The sequence below is a fragment of the Pelophylax lessonae genome (genome assembly GCF_965119305.1).
Source record: "Pelophylax lessonae genome assembly, chromosome: 1".
Taxonomy (NCBI): domain Eukaryota; kingdom Metazoa; phylum Chordata; class Amphibia; order Anura; family Ranidae; genus Pelophylax; species Pelophylax lessonae.
This window is the reverse complement of record NC_138768.1, coordinates 244590763-244613110: the sequence shown is the minus strand read 5'-3', so window position 1 is coordinate 244613110 and position 22348 is coordinate 244590763. Positions and strand designations below refer to the sequence as shown.

The 22348-nt window shown below is 42.1% G+C and overlaps 1 protein-coding gene across 1 annotated transcript in view; it reads left to right on the top strand.

Moving 5' to 3' along the window:
* The window catches only part of LOC309558707 (transmembrane protein 132D-like), a 1473975-nt gene that overhangs the window by 592086 nt on the left and 859541 nt on the right, over positions 1-22348 (top strand). The window lies entirely within an intron of this gene.

Sequence of the window (22348 nt, the reverse complement as noted above, 5' to 3'; positions counted from 1 at the left end):
GTTTAGGCAGCTTGTACCCAGGTGGTTGACATTTTTGCCACGTTTTATACCCTTCTTACAAATCTTGCAGATCGCAACTGTTTTATCTGCATGGGATGTCTCAAAAAAGGCCCAGCAAGATGAGGTGTGTATAGTGGCCCGGGAGACAACAGGTGCGGCCTTAGATGGAGTAGGCCGTCTGCTCTCCCCTCTTGCTTGCTCTGCCTCCTCCTCAACCTCAGACCCAACATCTGACTCCATCAAAGACTGAGCATCAGGCCTGGCCTGGGAGACAACAGGTGCGGCCTTAGATGGAGCGGGCCGTCTGCTCTCCCCTCTTGTTTGCTCTGCCTCCTCCTCAAACTCAGACCCAACATCTGATTCTATCAAAGACTGAGCATCAGGCCTGGCCTGGGAGACAACAGGTGCGGCCTTAGATGGAGCGGGCCGTCTGCTCTCCCCTCTTGTTTGCTCTGCCTCCTCCTCAAACTCAGACCCAACATCAGACTCCATAAAGGACTGAGCATCAGGCTGGAGTAGATGGCCGACACTGTGGTCAAACAGCTCAGCTGACTCCTCTGCCATGTCTGAAATTGGGTCTAAGGGAGGACATGAGGTGGACATGGACTCATCTGTATTTGTTCTGACAACTGCAGAAGACTGACCACTTTTCTCTGCCTGGGTCACTGTAGTTGCAGATGATGCCGATGATGAGGGTTTGTTCATATAGTCCACCACCTCCTGTACATACTGTGGACGTATAGCTTGGCCACTGCCGGAGAACAATCCAAATGGTGGCCTGGCTGAGGACTGACCACCATGTCCACCCCTGCCTCTAGACACCCTAGAAGCTGTGCCCCTTTCCGCAGCAGGGCCACGTATGCCTTTTCTTGGTCTACCAGGCATATTTCTCACTGATGCGTTGGCAACTGTGTGCGGTGAAAAACGCACACTGCTATGCGACCCACAGTTGTCGCTGGATACAGCACAGCAGATGTGTCACGCACAGTTGCAAAGGCTTTTGCACAGTGGACCTAACGCTTTGAACAACAGGCGTTAGGTTGTCACTGATGCGTTGGCAACTGTGTGCGGTGAAAAACGCACACTGCTATGCGACCCACAGTTGTCGCTGGATACAGCACAGCAGATGTGTCACGCACAGTTGCAAAGGCTTTTGCACAGTGGACCTAACGCTTTGAACAACAGGCGTTAGGTTGTCACTGATGCGTTGGCAACTGTGTGCGGTGAAAAATGCACACTGCTATGCGACCCACAGTTGTCGCTGGATACAGCACAGCAGATGTGTCACGCACAGTTGCAAAGGCTTTTGCACAGTGGACCTAACGCTTTGAACAACAGGCGTTAGGTTGTCACTGATGCGTTGGCAACTGTGTGCGGTGAAAAACGCACACTGCTATGCGACCCACAGTTGTCGCTGGATACAGCACAGCAGTTGCGTGTCACGCACAGTTGCAAAGGCTTTTGTACAGTGCACCTAACGCTTTGAACAACAGGCGTTAAGTTGTCACTGTATTTTGCTGCCTAGCAAGCACGTACACCTGCTGTGATAGAGCAGCACTGTGCCACGTGCTCACTAAACAGAACCCTCACACTTTCCCTACAGAAACTAAATTTTCAAATCTAACTAATGTAGTACAAAGTTCCCTAACTACACTAGATATCCCTTTCCACTAAATAGAAAGCTCCATACAGCAGAAGACTGACACTGTCCCTTAAGTTTTTTTTTTTTTTTTTTTGTAACTCTAAGAACCAGCACAATCGCTGTATCTAACTACACTGGCTGTAAGCTAAATACAATTCTGCTATATGGAGCTTTAGAACCACTCGATATATAGGAAATGTAGTGTAGCAAGCAGGAGTCAGACAGAACTGCTTCAACTCTCTTCAACAGGCTCTGGATAACTGTGCTAGGGGTTAGGCGGGGCCATCTTATATAGTGTGGGGCGTATTCACTCCTGATTGGCCTCTGGTCCCCGTAGTCACTCCAATCACGTTCCTAGGAGACTCCTGCCCCCTCATTGGCTTTTGCAGACGTTTCTGGGCCAATCACGGGCTTTTAAAGCCCAGTTCCTGTCCCAGTGCATTTTGGGCGGTTCTGGTGGCCGAATACCGAACTTTTGCTGCAAAAAGTTCGGTATTCGGCCGAATATCGAACATCCAATGTTCGGGTCGAACCGATGGTCGACCCGAACCGTTCGATCATCCCTATACAAGACATCAATGTATCGATGCAGCCTCACCAGTGCCCATCAAATGCAAGCTTATCAGTGCCCATAAAATGCTGCCTTATCAGTTGTGCCCACCAAATGCAGACCCATCAGTGCCCACCAAATGCAGACTCAACAGAGCCCACCAAATGCAGACTCAACAGTGCACACCAAATGCAGACTCAACAGTGCCCACCAACTGCAGCCTTATCAGTGCCCACCAAATGCAGCCTACCAGTGCTCACCAAATGAAGCCTTATCAGTGCCCACCAAATGCAGCCTACCAGTGCTCACCAAATGCAGCCTTCCAGTGCTCACCAAATGCAGCCTATCAATGCCCTCCAAAGGCAGCCTAGCAGTTCCAACCAAATGCAGCCTCATCAGTGCCAACCAAATGCACCTTCACTACCTCCACCTAACCCCTCTCCTACCTCATCCCTGCACCATGCATACCCCACTCCATACTGTACCTTCCCTACCTCCACCTAACCTCCTAACTGCTCTCCTACCTCATCCCTGTACCATGAATGCCCCCCCTCCATACGGCTTCTTTACTACATCCACCTAACTCCTCTCCTGCCTCATCCATGCACCCTGCATGCCCCCCCTCCATACTGCTCCTTTACTACCTCCACCTAACCTCCCAACCCCTCTCCTACCTCATCCATGCACCATGAATGCCCCCCAGTACTGTACCTTCACTATCCCCACCTAACCTCCTAACCCCTCTCTTACCTCATCCCTGCACCATGCATGCCTCCCAATACTGCACCTTCACTACCTCCACCTAACCTCCTAACCCATCTCTTACCTCATCCCTGCACCATGCATGACCCCCTCCCTAATACTGCACATTCACTACCCCCACCTAACCTCCTAACCCCTCTCTTACCTCATCCCTGCACCATGCATGCCCCCCCAATACTGCACCTTCACTACCTCCACCTAACCTCCTAACCCCTCTCTTACCTCATCCCTGCACCATGCATGACCCCCTCCTTAATACTGCACATTTACTACCCCCACCTAACCTCCTAACCCCTCTCTTACCTCATCCCTGCACCACGCATGACCCCCAATACTGCACCTTCACTACCTCCACCTAACCTCCTAACCCATCTCTTACCTCATCCCTGCACCATGCATGACCCCCAATACTGCACATTCACTACCCCCACCTAACCTCCTAACCACTCTCTTACCTCATCCCTGCACCATGCATGACCCCCAATACTGCACCTTCACTACCCCCACCTAACCTCCTAACCCATCTCTTACCTCATCCCTGCACCATGCATGACCCCCAATACTGCACCTTCACTACCTCCACCTAACCTCCTAACCCATCTCTTACCTCATCCCTGCACCATGCATGACCCCCTCCCTAATACTGCACATTCACTACCCCCACCTGACCTCCTAATCCCTCTCTTACCTCATCCCTGCACCATGCATGCCCCCCCAATACTGCACCTTCACTACCTCCACCTAACCCCTCTCCTACCTCATCCCTGCACCATGCATGACCCTCAATACTGCACCTTCACTACCTCCATCTAACCTCCTAACCCCTCTCTTACCTCATCCCTGCACCATGCATGACCCCCACTACTGCACCTTCACTACCCCCACCTAACCACTCTCTAGTCTTACCTCATCCCTGCACCATGCAGAACAGGCGCTTCTGCTACCAAAACCGTCCCTCACCTCAGTCATTGCAGGCTGCCCAGGAACTCCGTTCAGAGGCGAGCTGATCCATCCCACAGGACCCACACCAAGACAGGAAGACCGCGTGAAGAAGATTTAGGGCATGTGATGGACAGCGCTTCCGATGCACCCATTGGCCATGTAAGCAGCAGTAGGCGGTGCAGCCTGCAAGATTTAGGCTGCACCAACTCCTGCTGCCTCCCCAGCCAATGGGTATTTGAGGTTCTCCTTAGTCCCTCCCTGGCTCCCTAATGACATCACCCAGAGGTAGGACACAAAGTGAAAGTAAGATACAGGATGCTTGTCAGGTCCTGTCTTGGTGTGGGATGGATCGGCGGCACTCCTCTGTGATTCCTCCACTCCTCCTCCCTTCCTCTGACCTACCAGCTCTGCTCTCCATCTGCCTCCCTCCGCAGCACCCGGCCATACGGCAATCCCCTGTGACTCCTCCGCTGCCATAGAAACTTAAAGCGCTGCGGCGCCATGCAGCGGGAGGCTGAGTGCCACTTGAGCCTCGGCGCCCCCCTTCTGCCTAAGCTTACAGCGCCTGGGCGCAGTGCACCCCGTGCACCCGCCCAGGATCGGCCCTGCTTGGTGTCCTATTTGTCCGTCGCAATGTTGCAGTCCCGCTATAAGTCGCTGATCCCCGCCATTACTAGTAAAAAAATAAATACATAAAAATGCCATAAAAATATCCCATAATTTGTAGAGGCTATAACTTTTGCATAAGCCAATCAATATACTCTTATTGGGATTTTTTTTTTTACCAAAAACATGTAGCAGAATACATATTGGCCTAAATTGATGAAGAAATTTGATTTTAAAAAAAAATGTTATTAGATGTTTTTTAGCAGAAAGTAAAAATATTTATTTATTTATTTTTTTTTGTTTATAGTGCAAAAAATAAAAGCCGCAGAGGTGATCAAATACCACCAAAAGAAAGCTCTATTTTTGGGGAAAAAAGGGGCATGTATTTTATTTGGGTACGGTATCATACAACCGCCCAGTTGTCAGTTAAAGTAATGCAGTGCTATATCGTTATATCACACAAAATGGCCTGGTCATGAAGTGGGGGGGGGGGGGTAAACCTTTCCCTAGCAGATCTAATTTTTCCTATAAACTGGTAAAGTGTCAGTGTAAAGTGCCAATCACAAGTTTGCTTTTTGGCCTACAAGGCAGGAAGACCATTGATTTCTTGTCACCCAGTGGGATAAGGTAAAGATCCTTGTTTTAATACGGTGTATCATGGTCTGGGGCTGCATGAGTGCTGCCAACACTGGGGAGCTACAGTTCATTGAGGAAACCATGGATGCCAACATGTGATTCCAACATGATAAACACACCTTCAAGATGACCACTGCCTTAGAAAAGAAGCTGAGGGTAAAGGTGATGGCCAAGCGTGTATCCGGACCTAAACCCTATTGAGCATCTGTGGGTCATCCTCAAATGGAAGGTGGAGGAGCGCAAGGTTTCTAACATCCACCAGTACTGTGATGTCATTATGGAGGTATGGAAGAGGACTCCAATGGCAACCTGTGAAGCTCTGGTGAACTCCATGCCCAAGAGGGTTAAGGCAGTGCTGGAAAATAATTGTGGCCACATAAAATATTGACACTTTGGGCCCAATTTGGACATTTTCAATTAGGGGTGTAATCACTTTTGTTGCCAGCGGTTTAGACATTAATGGCTGTGTGTTGAGTTATTTTGAAGGGACAGCACATTTACACTGTTATACAAGCTGTACACTCACTACTTTACATTGTAGCAAAATGTAATTTCTTCAGTGTTGTCACATGAAAAGATATAATAAAATATTTAAAAAAAATGTAAGGGGTGTACTCACTTTTGTGAGATAAGGTACATTATAAGTACCTTAGGCAGTGCTTCTGCTTGTTAAAGTAAATCAAGGGATTGCTTGAAGTAAAATATGCAGAATTAGGGGGAACTGGAAATGTAAAGATAAATGGATTCACAGCAGTGGTTGCTTAGTAACACCTGCTTTTGTAAAGGTATACATGGCTAATTAAAATGATTATAAACCTTTACATGCACCCAGTAAAGTGACAGGCCTCAGGTGATACACCTAGATTAAATAAATTCTCCTACATACTCCTACATAAGTTGCACATGTCTGTCTGCAGTCCCCTCTTCTCTATATCAGTTCAAAGTCCTGAATTTATAAAGCGTTTCTGAGCTGTCAGAAAACAGGGGGCAGAGCGCTAAAATTACACTTAGTGTAATAATCAGAGAGAAGAGCTTTGAGGGCTGATTGGAAGGAAGGGACACCCCCACTTTCACACAGCACACAGGAACAGAGCTGATGCTGGAAATCACAAGTTGTGTACTGGAGATCCCTCAACCTTTGTTCTCTTGGTGTAAGGAAAAATTGTCATAATTGGGTAATGCAGATAGCAGAGGAATGAAGCAGCAGAAAGAGAAGACACATAGTGCTCGGGATCGAGACAAGTATACATTATAGAGGGATATGCTTTCTTCATATTTCATGTCTGAGGTTTACAACCACGTTTACAATTTAAAATCAACTAGACTAGATGTCAGTGTTTTTTTTTTTTTGCCTAAATACATTTTTAGTATTTTCCAAGAAAATGACAAAGTAAAATAAAACATACATAGGAGAAACCAAAATAAGTAATGAAAAAAGAAAAATGTTTCTTTTGATATTTCAAGAGACCGTGTTTTATATAGGAACATATGAACAGTGCTTCTGTTAGTGGCATTTACAAAAATGAGCAAATGTTCAAAATCGTGGAGTTAAACCAGGTACATAAGTAGTGGCTAATTTTGGAGGTACTAACTGTATTTAAACTCAAAGCAAGGAGGAATGATATGCCCAACTGAAAACTCTATACTTCATTTTTGTGAAGTAAGCATTTGTATAAGGATGCTCATGTGAACAAAAAAAAAAGAAAATAAAACCAAACAAATGAAGAGAAAAATTAAATATAACAAATAAATCTAAATAGGTATGGTTAGCCCAGGGAAAAGGTATGTAGAACATCACTTTAATTTAAATCTGTAATAGTTACCTTTTAAATATGGTTATTTATATAAAATAAATAGATAAATAAATACATGAACTGCCATTGCTAATGTCTCCTTTTAAAAATATATAACCAAACTTAAAAAGGTGGTTGCTGATCCGAGACCCTCAAACACTCGCCCAGCGCTAGATCTAATTATGTATATTTTTTTATATATAATTTAATGGTGATCTCTGATAGCAGCTACTGTAAATAAATCAAAACCAAAACAAATATAACAAACACAGTAACGTTCCAAAAGTACAGCATCAATCACACTCAGTAGCACTGTATACGCTTGCACATATCATACACATGTATGATATGTGCAAACGTATACAGCGCTGCTGAGTGGGATTGATGCTGTACTTTTGGAAAGTTACTGTGTTTGTTACATTTGTTTTTGGTTTTAAAAATATATGTTGCTTGGATTGTCATTTTAGTGCTTTGGCTTTTCAGAACAAGTATACTTTTTACTTTTTCATCCCCCTTTCCTTTTTTTTTATTTCTTTATACTCCCCATGTCTTCTCCTTATGGAATACACTCCATAGTGTGGGGGGGGGGGAGGGGAGGGATTTTATTTTTCTTTAAAAATACTTTATTGGATTTTCCAAGTTACAAAGGCAAGAGACTCAGAGCAATGGCAACATGGCAACAGGAACCAGTGGGGATCAACCCAGAGATTACTTATAACCCATACCATAATGCCAAACTCCCCTAGTAAGGGAAAAAGAGGGGAGGGGAGATGTGGGGAGATAATGCCAGGAGGGGGGGGGGTAGGGGGAAACTAAAGAAAAGGTTTCATAAGGGGAGCTAGCATTGAACTCAGAAAACATCAAGCACTTAACTAATCAGGAGTTTATCAAGAAAATAGAATTGGTAGTATGGAACACTGGGGGATGGTGTGGAACATAACCATAAAACAAATAAGTCACATATTGTTCTAGTGTCAAGCTGCGTAAAAAAAAAAAAAGGTGGACCCTTGGTGTCACTCTTGCTAGAAAAGGGTATTTGGCAATGTCACCCTCGCTATTTGGAGGTAGGGGGCCAGAATAAGAGCTGGCCGAGGCTAGATATACCTTAGAAATATATAAATCCCATTTGTTATGAAAGCGAGGAGGATGGATGAGAGATGGTGTGTTTCAATAAAATGGAATTTCAAAATAAATAATCCTGGACAGACTGTTGTGTGGGGGAGAGAAAAATGAATAATCTTTCCCGTCAGAGTTGGCTGACCTCAAGAGGTCTTTTACCTTTTTATCTCCTATTGCTGTAACATATTTGCCATTACTGAAACCTGACTATAAGATTCTGACTCTTCTTCTCTTGCTTCCCTCTCCCATGGTGGCCTCCACTAGACTCACTTTCTTCTCTATTCTGCTACTGACAACCTCTGTAAAAAAATGTCTCCCCTTTCCTGTCCTAACTTGGCCACATTGTCTAAAACAGTTCCCTCTCATCCTCACTAGAAGTACTGGCTCCTCTAACGACATACAGAATCTGGCGCTGACCGTTACAACCCTGGCAAACTAACAACACCAGAAATCTCAAGAGATATTGTCGTGCTCTTGAACGATTGTGGCGTAAAACCAAATCCCTGCAGGACTTCCCCCAATATAAATCTTCCCTCCTAAAATACAATTCCTGCTTCCGTGCTTCCAAACAAGCCTACTCTGTCACTCTTAATAATACCTTAATAATACCTTAAAAAAAAATAATACTTTGTCATCCAATCCTCATTGGCTCTTCTCCAATATTACCTCTTTACTTTGTCCCCCACCCCCTCTACCCGCTAACTAACTCACTGCCCAAGAGATTGTCAATCACTTCAAAAACAAGATTGATTCAATTTGTGAGGACACCTTCACTGTACAGATATCTTCCCCACCTAACATACCTTGTCTAACAGCACGGTCAACACTTTTCTCTTTTGCACTGGCTACTACTGGAGAGGTTACCAAACTTTTCTCAGATGCACATCTAACCAATTGTCCCATAAATCCCGTTCCCTTGCAATCCTCTGGTCACCCTTTTCTTCTATCCTATGCTGTCCTACTCACATCTTCAATCTCTCCCTCTCTACTGGCACCTTCCCCTCTCCTTTAAAGCATGCACAGATCACTCCCATACCTGAAAAGCCCTCACTGGTCTCCACCAATCTGAACAGCTTAAGACCCATATCATTGCTCCCATGCACCTCTAAACTTTTTAGAACACGTTGTCTACAACCATCTTAGCTCCTACCTCACTGAAAACAACCTTCTTGACCCCCTAAAATCTGGCTTTCGCTCGCAGCACTCAACAGAAATTACCCTATTAAAACTTACTAACGATTTACTAACTGCTAAAACCAATGGCCACTACTCTATACTCTTACTATTAGACCTTTCTGCAGCCTTTGATACAATTCCACTGCCTTGGCCTCTAATATTCTGCTTTATCCTGGTTCTTTTCCTATGTAACACCTTCAGTGTTACCTATTTTCTTGTTCCCTATAACCCTTCTCTCCACTTACTCTTTTGGTAGGGGTCCCCCAAGGCTCTGTTCTTGGACTCCTTTTTTTCTCTATCTACACCTCCTCCCTTGGTCACTTAATAACCTCCCCTGGCTTCCAAAAACACCTCTATGCCTATGATGCCCAAATCTATCTCTCTACTCCTCACCTGACCCCTTCAGTCTCTTCTCGCATTACTAACTTACTAACTGACATTTCAACATGGATGTCGCGCCACTTCCTCAAACTAAATCTATCTAAACCCCAGCTGATAATATTCCCCCGCCCATGCTCCCCTCCATGACTATTCCATCAAGCTCAATAATGCCACTATCAGTCCCTCTCCTCACTCCATGGTACTAGGTGTAATCCTAGACTCTGACTTGTCCTTTTCAGACCCAAATCAAATCTCTGTCAAAAGCTTGTAGACTTCATCTTCATAACATCTCTAAAATTTGCCTCTTTTTAACTAATGAAACCACCAAGCTACTCATTCACTCCCTTTTTATCTATCACATTGACTATTGCAACTTCCTTCTCATAGGCCTTCCTCTTCAATCTATCATGAATGCTGCTGTCAAACTCATCTACCCTACAGACCGCTCAGTGTCCGCCACTGCTCTCTGCCAATCCATCTACTGGCTTCCAATTGCCCAGTGAATTAAATACTAACAAGAACATAGAAAGCCATTCACAACTCTGCCCTGAGCTACATCACCAAACGTGTCTCCAAATATCACCCAAACCTGCTCTCAAGCTCCCTTGTCTCCTCCTCCCATGCTCATCTCCAAGACTTCTCCAGAGCTTCTCCAATCCTCTTGAACCTGCTACCTAAATCTGTCCATATATCTCCTACTCTGGCTGCCTTTAGGCAATCCTTGAAAACTCATCTCTTCATGGAAGATTATCACACCTCCAACTAACTGAACTTGTATTACTTCCATCAGCTCATCACCCCTAGTTATAATCCTCTGTACCACTTGCCCCACCATATTAGATTGTAAGCTCTTATGAGCAGGGCCTTCTCAAATCTCTTGTATTTTATTGTATTGTAACTGTACTGTCTCCCTTTATATGGTAAAGTTTTGCTTAAACTGTTGGCGCTTTATGAATTCTGTATAATAACAATAAGAATAATGTAAGCAATTGTTGTACTGTTAATGAAAATTGTGTCATTAATTAAAAAAACGCAAAAAAAAAAGTATACAGATTTTCTCACAGAATTTCAATTGCTGCCTGCTTATTTGAACCATGGTCTAGAAGTATTGAATCCAGACCACAGTCAAGTAACAAGCATTTAAGTAAGATATCAAGAATGTCAAGAACAGCAGGCCACATGTTTCCTTCATGACAGGTGTTCTTTAACCTGGACCTATGACCAAGCTCAACCTATGTAACTGCAGGCAAAGAAAGAGTTCATCCACACATCTCAAGGCCATTTCACACCTGAAATTGCACAGATACTCACTGTGTGTTCCTGTGCATTTCACGTGCAGTGCAATTTGAGCCCATTAATTTTGAATGGGTTGAATTGCACAGGACTGCAGAAAAAGTAGTGCATGCACTGCTTAAAAAAATGCACTGCATCCGGACTGCATGATATTTCTGTGCCATTAAATTCAGTGCAGGAAAACGGACTGTTTTTGTGACTTGTATGTGGGGTGTCATTAACTTAACATTAACCCTCACTGCAGATTGCAACTGCATTGCATTTTGAATATGTGTGGGAAACATGCATGGAACACGGGTTTCCCACAATGCAATCTGGTGTGAACGGGCCCTCATAACAGAAGCGCTCAAGTTATTTTTCTCTCATCAGCACAGTTTCCCTCCCAGCAGTGACTGTGATGCCTTCCATCATTTGAGTTCTGTGCTTCTGCTGTAAACATTTAGGATGCATTGATCCACAGTGCCTGCAGCTACAGATGTACAGTATGTAAGGGCTATTCAAATCTAAATAAAAATACTTATGACATCAGTTATACTTAAAAGACCATTGCAGAGGAAGCACACAACCTATGGTTTTGCTGTGCATTCAAAACATATAAGTAATAACTGAAAGGCTCGGTTCACACTAGGGCGACCTGTGAGGCGACCTGGTCGCCTCACAGGTCGCCGCAGGTCGCCTCCCATAGGGAAGCTGCGGACCCGTTCTAATAGGAGCGACACAAGTCGCTCCGACCTAGAAAAAGGGTCCGGAGCTTCTTTGGGGCAACCAGGAGGCGACCGCCATAGACTTCAATGTTATGAAGTCCGTGGCGGCTGCTCCGAGGTTGCGGCGCGCTGCTCGCACCGCGACCTCGGAGGTCGCCACCCGAAGTAGCGTCGCGGTAATGTGAACCGGCGCAAATGGTTGTATTTTGCAAAAACTGTAACTTGTTTGGTTTACAAAACAGCAAAATTGTAAAAACAAAAATAAAAAGCAAGAAAAAGCAGAGTGAAGAGCAATAATGATGTGCCTAGTTCAGTGACCCATAGCAAACGACAACCAATATTAAGTGTAGTTTACTGTAGCCGGATCAGCAAAAGATGAGTTTTGATTGGTTGCTATAAATACTGTATTTTGCACATTATCATTATTCTATGAGTAAGCTAGAATGGCTTAACAATAGTAAATGTGGTCCTGGCAACTGATCAGATTCTCTGTAAAATTATGTTGGCTTATGGTGATGCATAATAGTTTTACTTTTTTCAATAGCTTCTTTCTGAAAAATCCAGAAAATGAACTGATGCATGAGCAAACACAAAGAAATACACAGCCAATCACAGAAACAACTGTGAGAGTAGATTGATAAACACATAAGTCAAAAGCTTTAGGGAAAAAAAAAAAAGTTAGAAAAGTTGTTATAAATTCTTGGAGTGTCCTGGTTTGAACTAGAGTAGGAAACACGCCGCAACACAAGAGCTAGGCTTTCTTCATACTAACAAAGAAAGACATTTTACCTTTGGGGCTAATTAGGAGGAAAGAAGTCAAAAACCTTGTATCTTAACCCAGCAGGTTGTGACACTTTATACTATATTGAAGCTTCAGCACACAAGTACTCCATTTGCAGTAAGTCCTGTTTACACTGCTAAATAGGATCAAGCTATACTGAGCAGTGGTTCACTAAATAGCCCTTTAGCAGAAATGATTGAAGTAAAGGGCCATAGAACTATGATAAAATCTGGCCGGAACACTAAGCCTAACATAACAAAACATCATGGCTCACTATCCAATTATTGCAAACTTTAAACTGAATTCATAAAGTTAATACATTAGGATAAGGAATCTTATTTGCTGTAAATAGATTACAGTTATTTTTAGCGGAGTCTAATAGCACTAAAAAATTAGTCATGTTTAAAAAAAAAAGAAAAACCCTTATAGCAGGCCTTCACTCCCCTGAGTGATTTTAGTTTTTTTGCTGCTTAGTGTTCAGGTAGGGCTCTATTAAATATAAATAAAGCAAACAAAAAAAAGTCAATGTTTTAGATTGCCTAAAACATTGACTCTTTTTGTTTGCTTCATTTATTTTTACTATAGCCCTACCCCCTACCACCAATCTCGCATAGGAGAGAATGACATGCCCCTGCTCCCAGAACCTCCTGGGGTACCCTCATCACGCTGGCACAAGTCATCGTGGGTCAGCTGCTTGAACCAAGAAGAGGCAGCTGGCCAAGAAGGACCAATATTGTGGCAAAGGACCAGGTTGCTGCAGGACAATGATAAATCTGCTGGGCACGTGAGTATATCCCCTAACAGACGAGCGTCATCTAAGTAGACGAAATGCGTTGGTTCAAGTCCTATCCAGGCCATTGCATGCTACTTGTAACCATACCCTTTGGATATATCAACAAGCACTGTAACTACAAACTGGATGTAAGTGTTCTGTACTTTTAAATAAAATTTAATATTTGCGGTTTTACACTTTGTGTAGATATTCAGTTTTTATGGATTTTTGGATCGTATGAGTGATGACTCTGCCATAGCGTTAAGGTGTGAGACCCTTGGAGGTGTCCCATGGATCACCCCCCTGGATATATATGCTTATGTCAGCTCATTTGACTCAGTGCCGCTGCTATCTGAGTCCACGGTTTCTGGTAAGCGCATTTACCCACCTTTGGTGGTGGACAATCACATCTTGTTGATTTGCACATGGATATTCGTAGCTGCTATCCAAAATTGTTTGAATAACACTGGGATTGAATAATTGGACTTGTTTCACTATTCATTTGGACTATCGCCCTTATACACATGTTTATCTATGTTGCACTTTCTAAAGAATGTACTTATATTCATAAATTTTTTGTTTTGTACTTTGATTATGCAAATTTTGACATATATGGTTCACATAATTGAATCACTTCTAAATAGTGCAGCACTTGTACTAAAATGAGAAAGACTGAGTCAAATAATTAAAGATGCAATGTTCATTTTTAATAAAAAAGAATCTGGGAAAATGGGAATAAAAAAATAGAATAGGGAAATAGAGAGAGAGAGAAAAAGAGAAAAAAATTCCCAGATTCTTTTTTATTGAAAATAAATTTTCTGCTTTTTGTTAAATTACTAGATACTACCTAGGGGCATTCTCCCCAAGTATTTGTCTACATTAATACTGTTGTTTTGTATTTCTCTATTTTGGTTTGGATGTAGTATGTTAAAAAATTTCAATAAATATATAAAAAAAAAAAAAGATGCAATGTTATATGCAATACTATTAAGAGGCTGGCCATAGCCCTGCTTGAAAGAATCGAGAAGAAGATTGGGCCATACATAACACTACCAGCCGCATACCTGTTGGAGTAGATAGATAAATAAATAAATAAAGTGTGTGTTACTTTACAATATATTGTTTATAGAGCTCCATTGTTGGTGTAAAAGCCAGCAGTGATAACCCCCATCATTTGTCAGTACCAACCCTAATCCCCAGTAAAAATCAGGGCCAGCAACAATACCCTATAACAATAACCATATATCTTCTGGACCCCACAAATGGAAGCCAGGTGTAAGGTAAGTATATGTTTTGCTTTTCCACAATGAGCTTTTTTTTTTCTTTTTAAATGTTTAACCACTTAAGCCCCGGAAGATTTTACCCCCTTCCTGACCAGGCCCTATTTTGCGATTCAGCACTGCGTGACTTTAACGGACAATTGCGCGGTCGTGTGATGCTGTATCTAAACGAATTTGACGTCCTTTTTTTCCAACAAACAGAGCTTTCTTTTGGTGATATTTGATCACCTGTGCGATTTTTTGATCATGCGCTATAAACAAAAAAAAGAGCGACAATTTTGCAAAAATAACAATATTTTTACATTTTTTTATATGAAATTCCCATAAAAAATGTAAAAATCTAAATTTTTTAACATTTTAGGCCAATTTGTTTTCTGCTACATATTTTTGGTAAAAAAAAATTGCAATAAGCGTATTTTGATTGGTTTGCGCAAAAGTTATTGCGTTTACTAACTAAGGGAAAGATTTTTGTCATTTTTATTGGTTTTTTTTACCGAGTAATGGCGGCGATCTGCGATTTTTTTTGCGGGATTGCGACATTGGGGCGGACAGATCGGACCCTTGACTGACATTTTTGACACTTTTGGGGGTACCAGTGACATTACTACAGTAATCAGTGCTATACATATGCACTGTTACTGTAAAAATGACACTGGCAGGGAAGGGGTTAACTTTATTTGAGAAGGAGGGGTTAAATGTGTCCCTAGGGGCATGCTTCTAACTGTTATGGGATGTGGCTGTTTGTTTAACTACAGAGATATACGATTCTACATAGCAGGACCGTATGATCTCTGCACTTACACAAGGGAGAATGACAGGCGGCTTTGTTTACATTAGCCGCCTGCCTTTCTCCCTCTGTTCCGGATGATCGCGAGTGGCCGGCGGACATCGAGTCCGCCGGTCACACGCGTGGGGATCACAGTGAACGAGCGGGGGTGGGAGCGCTCGCCCCCTATTGGCTCGCAGGCGAGTGACGTACCCATACGTCACTTTGCCTGCACGTGGCTGTACTTGCGGCGGTCGGCAAGTGGCTAATTTTGCTTTAGAAAATATAGAAAAATATATTCCATACATGTTAGTTGAAGCACAGGTGTGACATCACTAGCAAATGTAAACAATGGCAACATTACATACTGAAAAAAGGAATACATCTTACATGATGCTTTGAGTTTATTTATTAATATATTTTTTTACAAGGTATGTGCTCTGAACGCACTTCCCTTGGAGTTATTGTTTTGCATGTCATTATAATTTTTATTTCTGCTGTTTCTATTCCATAGAGTCTGTTATGACCAAGTAAGAGATCACCCAGGCAGTAATAGCTGCTAGTGCACTTCTCTAAAAGGTTCTACAATTCATACAACTGAATGCAAATAGGTGAGTGTTCGAATATAATAGCAGTCACAATAGGCCACTTGGGGGTCACACAGGAATCAGAATTTCCTGAGTACTGTTTCAGTATTACAAAAAAAAAAAAATGACTGCTACTTAGATCATTTTAAGAGCGTCATTACACCATATTCTTTTCTGTATTCCAGTAATAATATTGTGTGCTGGGTTGTATTCTTTCCAATGTGTCACATTAGGTGGTCTTGAGCTACACTGGGCATGACAAAAATAGCAATTGTATATTAGTCAAATATTCACTCCTATTTTGTTGTGCCCTTAAAACCTGTCTATCATTTAAAGCTATGAGCTATGTATGAATTGTAGGGAGTTTCATCCACACACTTGCCATTGATTTTTTTTTAGCATATCATGCTGCAAATTTTACTAATATACTGTATATTTTACCCATAATATGCATGGTGAAGAATATTGAATATTGGATTTCTAAACATAAAAAATATTGTTTAGCATTAGTTACTCCTGGTGCCTGCAGAGAGCCTGTACCCTGGATCCCGTAGCTCCAGACATGCAAATAATGATGAATATAAAGAACCAGAGTCTTGTATTTTAGAAATACCCATGCACACACAAAATATAGCACCTGCTCTACTTCTTTTATATAGCATGGAGTCTGTCCATCACCCATAACTTATATAAAGTTTTGTTCATAAATACTGCCGTCATCCCACAATAGCACAGACACCTACTTTGGTCAGTTTACCCAGCACAGACAACTGAGGTTTATAATATCAACTGTTTGCTGATATACAGATGAACTACTACTACTTCCTTACCGGACATTTCTCTCCTGCATGTAAAAATCATCATTTGTTTTGCTAGAAAAATATTTGGAACCCCCAAACATTTTTTTAAATGAGGCCCCAGAGAATAAAATGGTGAATTTTTCCAATTTTTTATATCACACGGTATTTGCGTAGAGATTTTTCGAATGCAAATTTTTTGGAAACAATAAAATTTAATGAATTTCAGTGCACACAATCACATTATAATATACATTTTTTGGTAAAATATAAACAGTGATGTTACGTCACACATAAAGATACCTAACATGTCACATTTTAAAATCGCATACACCCATAGAATGGTGCCAAACTACAGTACCTAGCTATCTCCATAGACAAGACGCTTTAAAAGCCTTTACAGGTTACCGGTTTAAAGTTACATGGGAGGTCTAGTGCTCTCGCATTAAAGCGGTAGTATACTCCGCTTTTTAACTTTTACCTACAGGTAAGCCTATAATAAGGATTACCTGTAGGAAAAATTAATATCTCCTTAACCTGCACGGTTTAGGAGATATTCGCCCTACATGCAGCCGCTGACACCAGCGGCGCATGCGCTCTGAAGGTCCGGCATATCTTGCCCAACCTTCAGAGCTCCTTGCTGGAAAGTGAACTCCTGCACACATACGCGGGTGTTGCGTCATCGAGGCTCTGGCCACACACAGCACCAGAGCCGCCGAACCCAGAAGAGACACAGAGGGAACATGTCAACTGCCTCAGTGGTTTCCGGGCGACCATGTCGTGGCTTCGTTCTAAGGTAAGTATTTCATATAGTGCTAGTATGCGATGCATACTAGCTCATTATGCCTTTGATCTGCAGGGTTTGTTTTTTTTTGTTTTTGAGGATACAACCGATTTAACGCTCATGGCCACCTCACATGTGTGCTGTGAACACCATTTGCATATGCATGTGGGACCTACGTATGTGTTTGTCTTTATGTATGAGCAAAGGGGGGATGGGGTTGCTTTAAAACATTTTAAAATGATTATATATTTTATTATTTTTTATTTTTACACTATCCCTTAATTTATTTATTTTTTTATCACTTTTATTGCTGTCACATGATATGTAAACATCCCTTGTGACAGCAATAGGCAGTGATGGGTACTTTTTACTGAGAGATCTGTATGTCTAATAGACCCCAGATTTTTCCTCTGCCCTTAACCACTTTAGCCCCGGAGGATTTTCCTGCTAAACGACCAGGGGGTAGTTTGCGATTCGGCACTGCGTGATTTTAACGGACAATTGCGCGGTCGTGCAATGCTGTACCTAAACGAATTTGACGTCCTTTTTTTCCCACAAACAGAGCTTTCTTTTGGTGGTATTTGATCACCTGTGCGCTTTTTACTTTTTGCGCTATAAACAAAAAAAGAGCGTACATTTTGCAAAAATAACAATATTTTTCACATTTTTTTATATGAAATTCCCCCCAAAAAAATGTAAAAATCAAAATTTTTTAACATTTTCGGCCAATTTGTTTTATGCTACATATGTTTGGTAAAAAAAAAAATCGCAAAAAGCGTATTTTTATTGGTTTGCGCAAAAGTTATCGCGTTTACGAACAAAGGGAAAGATTTTTGTCATTTTTGTTGGTTTTTTTTTAACGCGTAATGGCGGCGATCTGCGATTTTGTTTTGCGGTACTGCGACATTGGGGCGGACAGATCGGACCCTTGACTGACATTTTTGACACTTTTGGGGTTACCAGTGACATTTCTACAGTAATCAGTGCTATACATATGCACTGTTACTGTAAAAATACACTGGTAGTGAAGGGGTTAACTTTATTTGGGAGGGAGGGGCTGTGTTGTCCCTAGGGGCGTGCTTTCTACTGTGATTGGCTGTGGCTTGAGCTGTAAGGACACTGATCAACGGTTCTACATAGTAGATCCGTGTGATCAGTGTTTCTACACCGAGGAGAATGACAGGTGGCTTGTTTACACAAGCCGCCTGACTTTCTTTCTCTCCCCCGACGATCGCCGAGTGACCGGCCGACATCGGGTCCGCCGGTCACATGCGCGGGGGGTCCGTGACCGCGTGGGAGCGTGCGCTCGCTCCCCAGAGCCTCACAGGCTAGCGACGTAGACCTACGTCGCTCTGCCTGTGAGGGGCTGACTGCCGCAGTGAATATACTGTGAGCAGTCGGCAAGTGGTTAAAAGCATCTGATCCCACCAAGATCAGTGTGATCAGATGCTTTCCCAAGCCAAAAATGTTTTTTTTTTTACATCTAGTGAAATAGGAAGTGCCAAAATACTTGTCACTTCTGTTTTCCTATACCATAGAGATGATATTGGGGACATTCCATACTCTCCCTTCTAGATTGCAAGCTCTAACGAGCAGGGCCCTCTAGTTCCTCCTGTTTTGAGTTGTATTGTAACTGTATTGTCTTCCCTCACATTGTAAAGTGCTGCGCAAACTGTTGGCACTATATAAATCCTGTATAATAATAATAATAATAATAATAATAATTCCAGTCCTCCTTTAGCTTCATGGTAAGCAATCAGAAGAGCCAGCTTCAGTCCCGGGCTCTCTGGTGGGACAGGAGAGTCTGAAAGTCACCTCTCAAGCCACTTGTAAAAGCAATCCAGCGGATAATTAGCATTTAGGATTGTATTTACATTAAAGAGCATTGCCCTCAGAAAAAAAAAGATAGTGGGATGATGCCTGTAGCTGCAGGCACCCTCCTGGTATCTCCACTCAAAGTCCAGGATGTCATATGATGTTCTACAGGGGGGAAGTGGTTAAAGAAGGACTTGACCTTCTCATTACAAAAAAAAAGCATTTTTAGAAATGTTTAGTAAGGTCAATCTACAAATAGATGTTTAGAGATAATTGTAGGCTTTTTATTTGTTCATATCTTACTTTTCCTTTCTGCTCCATTCTTCTCATGGTGGCCATTTTTACTAATGGCAAATGAATCCATCTACCTTTACTTCCTAGAACTCTCTAACACTCTGCTTTATGGAACATGTGACAGCGCACGTAATCCAAGAGGAAGAAAATCCTGAAATTTTGCAGATTACAGTCAAGATTTTTTAGGAAGTTACTGATAATGTAACCCTCCCAGGATATATCTCTGAAGCCAAGGTGACATCACCAATGCTTCACTCAACCAGGAAGTGGAAAAACAGTAAAAGCAAAAATAAAAAAAAGTTTGATTAACCACTTCAGCCCCGGAAGGTTTTACCCCCTAATGACCAGGCAATTTTTTAGGGCACTGTGTTGCTTTAACTGACAATTGCGCGGTCGTGCGACACTGTACCCGAATAAAATTGATGTAATTTTTTTTCCCCACAAATAGAGTTTTCTTTTGATGATATTTGATAACCTCTGTGGTTTTTATTTTTTGCGCTATAAACAAAAAATGATTGATCATTTTAAAAAAAAAAACAATATTATTTTTACTTTCTGCTATAAAACACATCCAATAAAAAAAATTTAAAACATCTAATTTCTTTATCAGTTTAGGCCAATTTGTATTCTGCTACATATTTTTGGTAAAAAAAATCCCAAAAAGCGTATATTGATTGGTTTTCCCAAAAGTTCTAACGTATGCAAACTATGGGATAGATTTAGGAATTTTTATTTTATTATTGTTTTTATTAGTAATGGCGATCAGTGATTTTTAGCGGGACTGCAACATTGCGGTGGACAAATCTGACACTAAGTGACACTTTTTGGGGACCAGTGACATCAATACAGTGATCCGTGCAAAATATAATGCACTGTTACTGTATGAATGACACTGGCAGGGAAGGGGTTAACATCAGGGGCGATCAAAGGGGTTGAATGTGCTCCTAGGGAATGCTTTCTAACTGTAGGGGGACTGGACCAACTGCAGTAAGAGAGAGATCTGTGTTCCTGATTAGTAGGAACACATGATCTCTCCCTTCCTGTCTGACATAACAGCCTTGTTTACATAGGCAGACTGCTGTTCTGTCATTGTCCTTCACTCGCGGACTGACTCCCGCTGTGTCTAATCACAGCGGGAGTGCAGCTCCGGCAGTGGGAGTGCGGCTCCGGCAGCGTGCACGCCCCCCCTAGAGCCCTTTAAACAAATTAAAAATATATGTACGTGATTTTGCGCTTAAGGGCCACCCTGCCGCAGTATATGTATGTGGGCTAGTCCTTAAGTGGAGAGCATAAGGAAGTCCCAGGGAGGGGAGAGAACCATTGTGTGCCAGAGAGAAATTCCAAACCAATGTATAAAGGTAGGATGTCACATGAGTAATAGGGATTCATCAAAATTGGCATCAAAATTGGAGGGGAGGCACAGCCATGGCCAAAAGTTTTGAGAATGGTGCAAGTATTAATGTTTACAAAGTCTGCTGCTTCAATGTTTTTAGATCTTTTTTTGTCAGATGTTACTATGGTATACTGAAGTATAATTACAAGCATTTCATAAGTGTCAAAGGCTTTTGTTGACAATTATGTTAAGTTTATGCAAAGAATCAGTATTTGAAATGTTGGCCCTTCTTTTTCAAGACCTCTGCAAATCACCCTGGCATGCTGTCAATCATATATCCAAAACAAAGGAATCAGTTGGCTTTAGACACTTTTTGATGTCCCACATTTCGGGTCCAAAATCTGATTTTAACCAGTTGCAGACCGCCCACCGCAGATATACTGCGGCAGGGCGGCTCGACTGCTCAAAATCACGTATATCTATGTGATATTGTGCACACAATGTCTAAACACAGCAGGAGGCGGGCCGTGGGAGGAGTGGCGGCGATCGCCACCGACCTCCCGCGATCGTCGCAGAAACTGACAGAAGACCCCCCTGCTTTGTTTACATAAGCAGGCGAGTCTTCTGTCACACAGGCAGAGTGAGATCAGAAGTTTCAGCTAAGCTGAAACCCTGATCTCTCTGTGCCTGCCACAGAGCCACCCCCCCCCAGTCAGTAAGCTTATTTAGGCATAAATTAACCCCCTTTGATCACCCCCAGTGTTAACTCCTTCCCTGCCAGTGTTATTTATACAGTAACAGTGCATATCACTGATTACTGTATTAATGTGACTGGTCCCCAAAAAGTGTCAAAAATGTCAGTTAGGGGTCCGATCTGTCCGCCGCAATGTTGCAGTCCTGCTAAAAACCGCAGATCGCTGCCATTACTAATAAAAAAACAAATAAATAAATAAAAAGTCCAAAAATCTATCCTGTAGTTTGTAAACGCTATACCTTTTGCGCAAACCAAATAAAATACGCTTTATGGGATTTTTTTTACCAAAAATATGTAGCAGAATACAAATTGGCCTAAACTGATAAAAAAAATTGATTTTTTAAATTTTTTTATTGGGGATGTTTTATAGCAGAAAGTAAAAAACATGAAGTTTTTTTTCAAAATTGTCGCTCTTTTTTTTGTTTATAGCGCAAAATCTAAAAACCACAGAGGTGATCAAATACCACCAAAAGAAAGCTCTATTTGTGGGGGAAAAAAAGGACATCAATTGCATTCGGGTACAGCGCAATTTTTCATTAAAGTAACGCATTGAGAAGGTAAAACCTTTCGGAGCTGAAGTGGTTAAAGACATGGCTGTTTTCAGCAGTGATAAACGGATTTCTGTGTGTAATCAAATACGTTTTTTTTCACACATAATTTGTTACACAAATGTTTGTAATGGGAGATGCCTAAACAATTTCTCTTGACTCACTGCACAGAAACAGTTGCAATCAATTGGCAGCAATCTTCTCTTTAATATAGAGCAGGTCCAAGGGCTAGA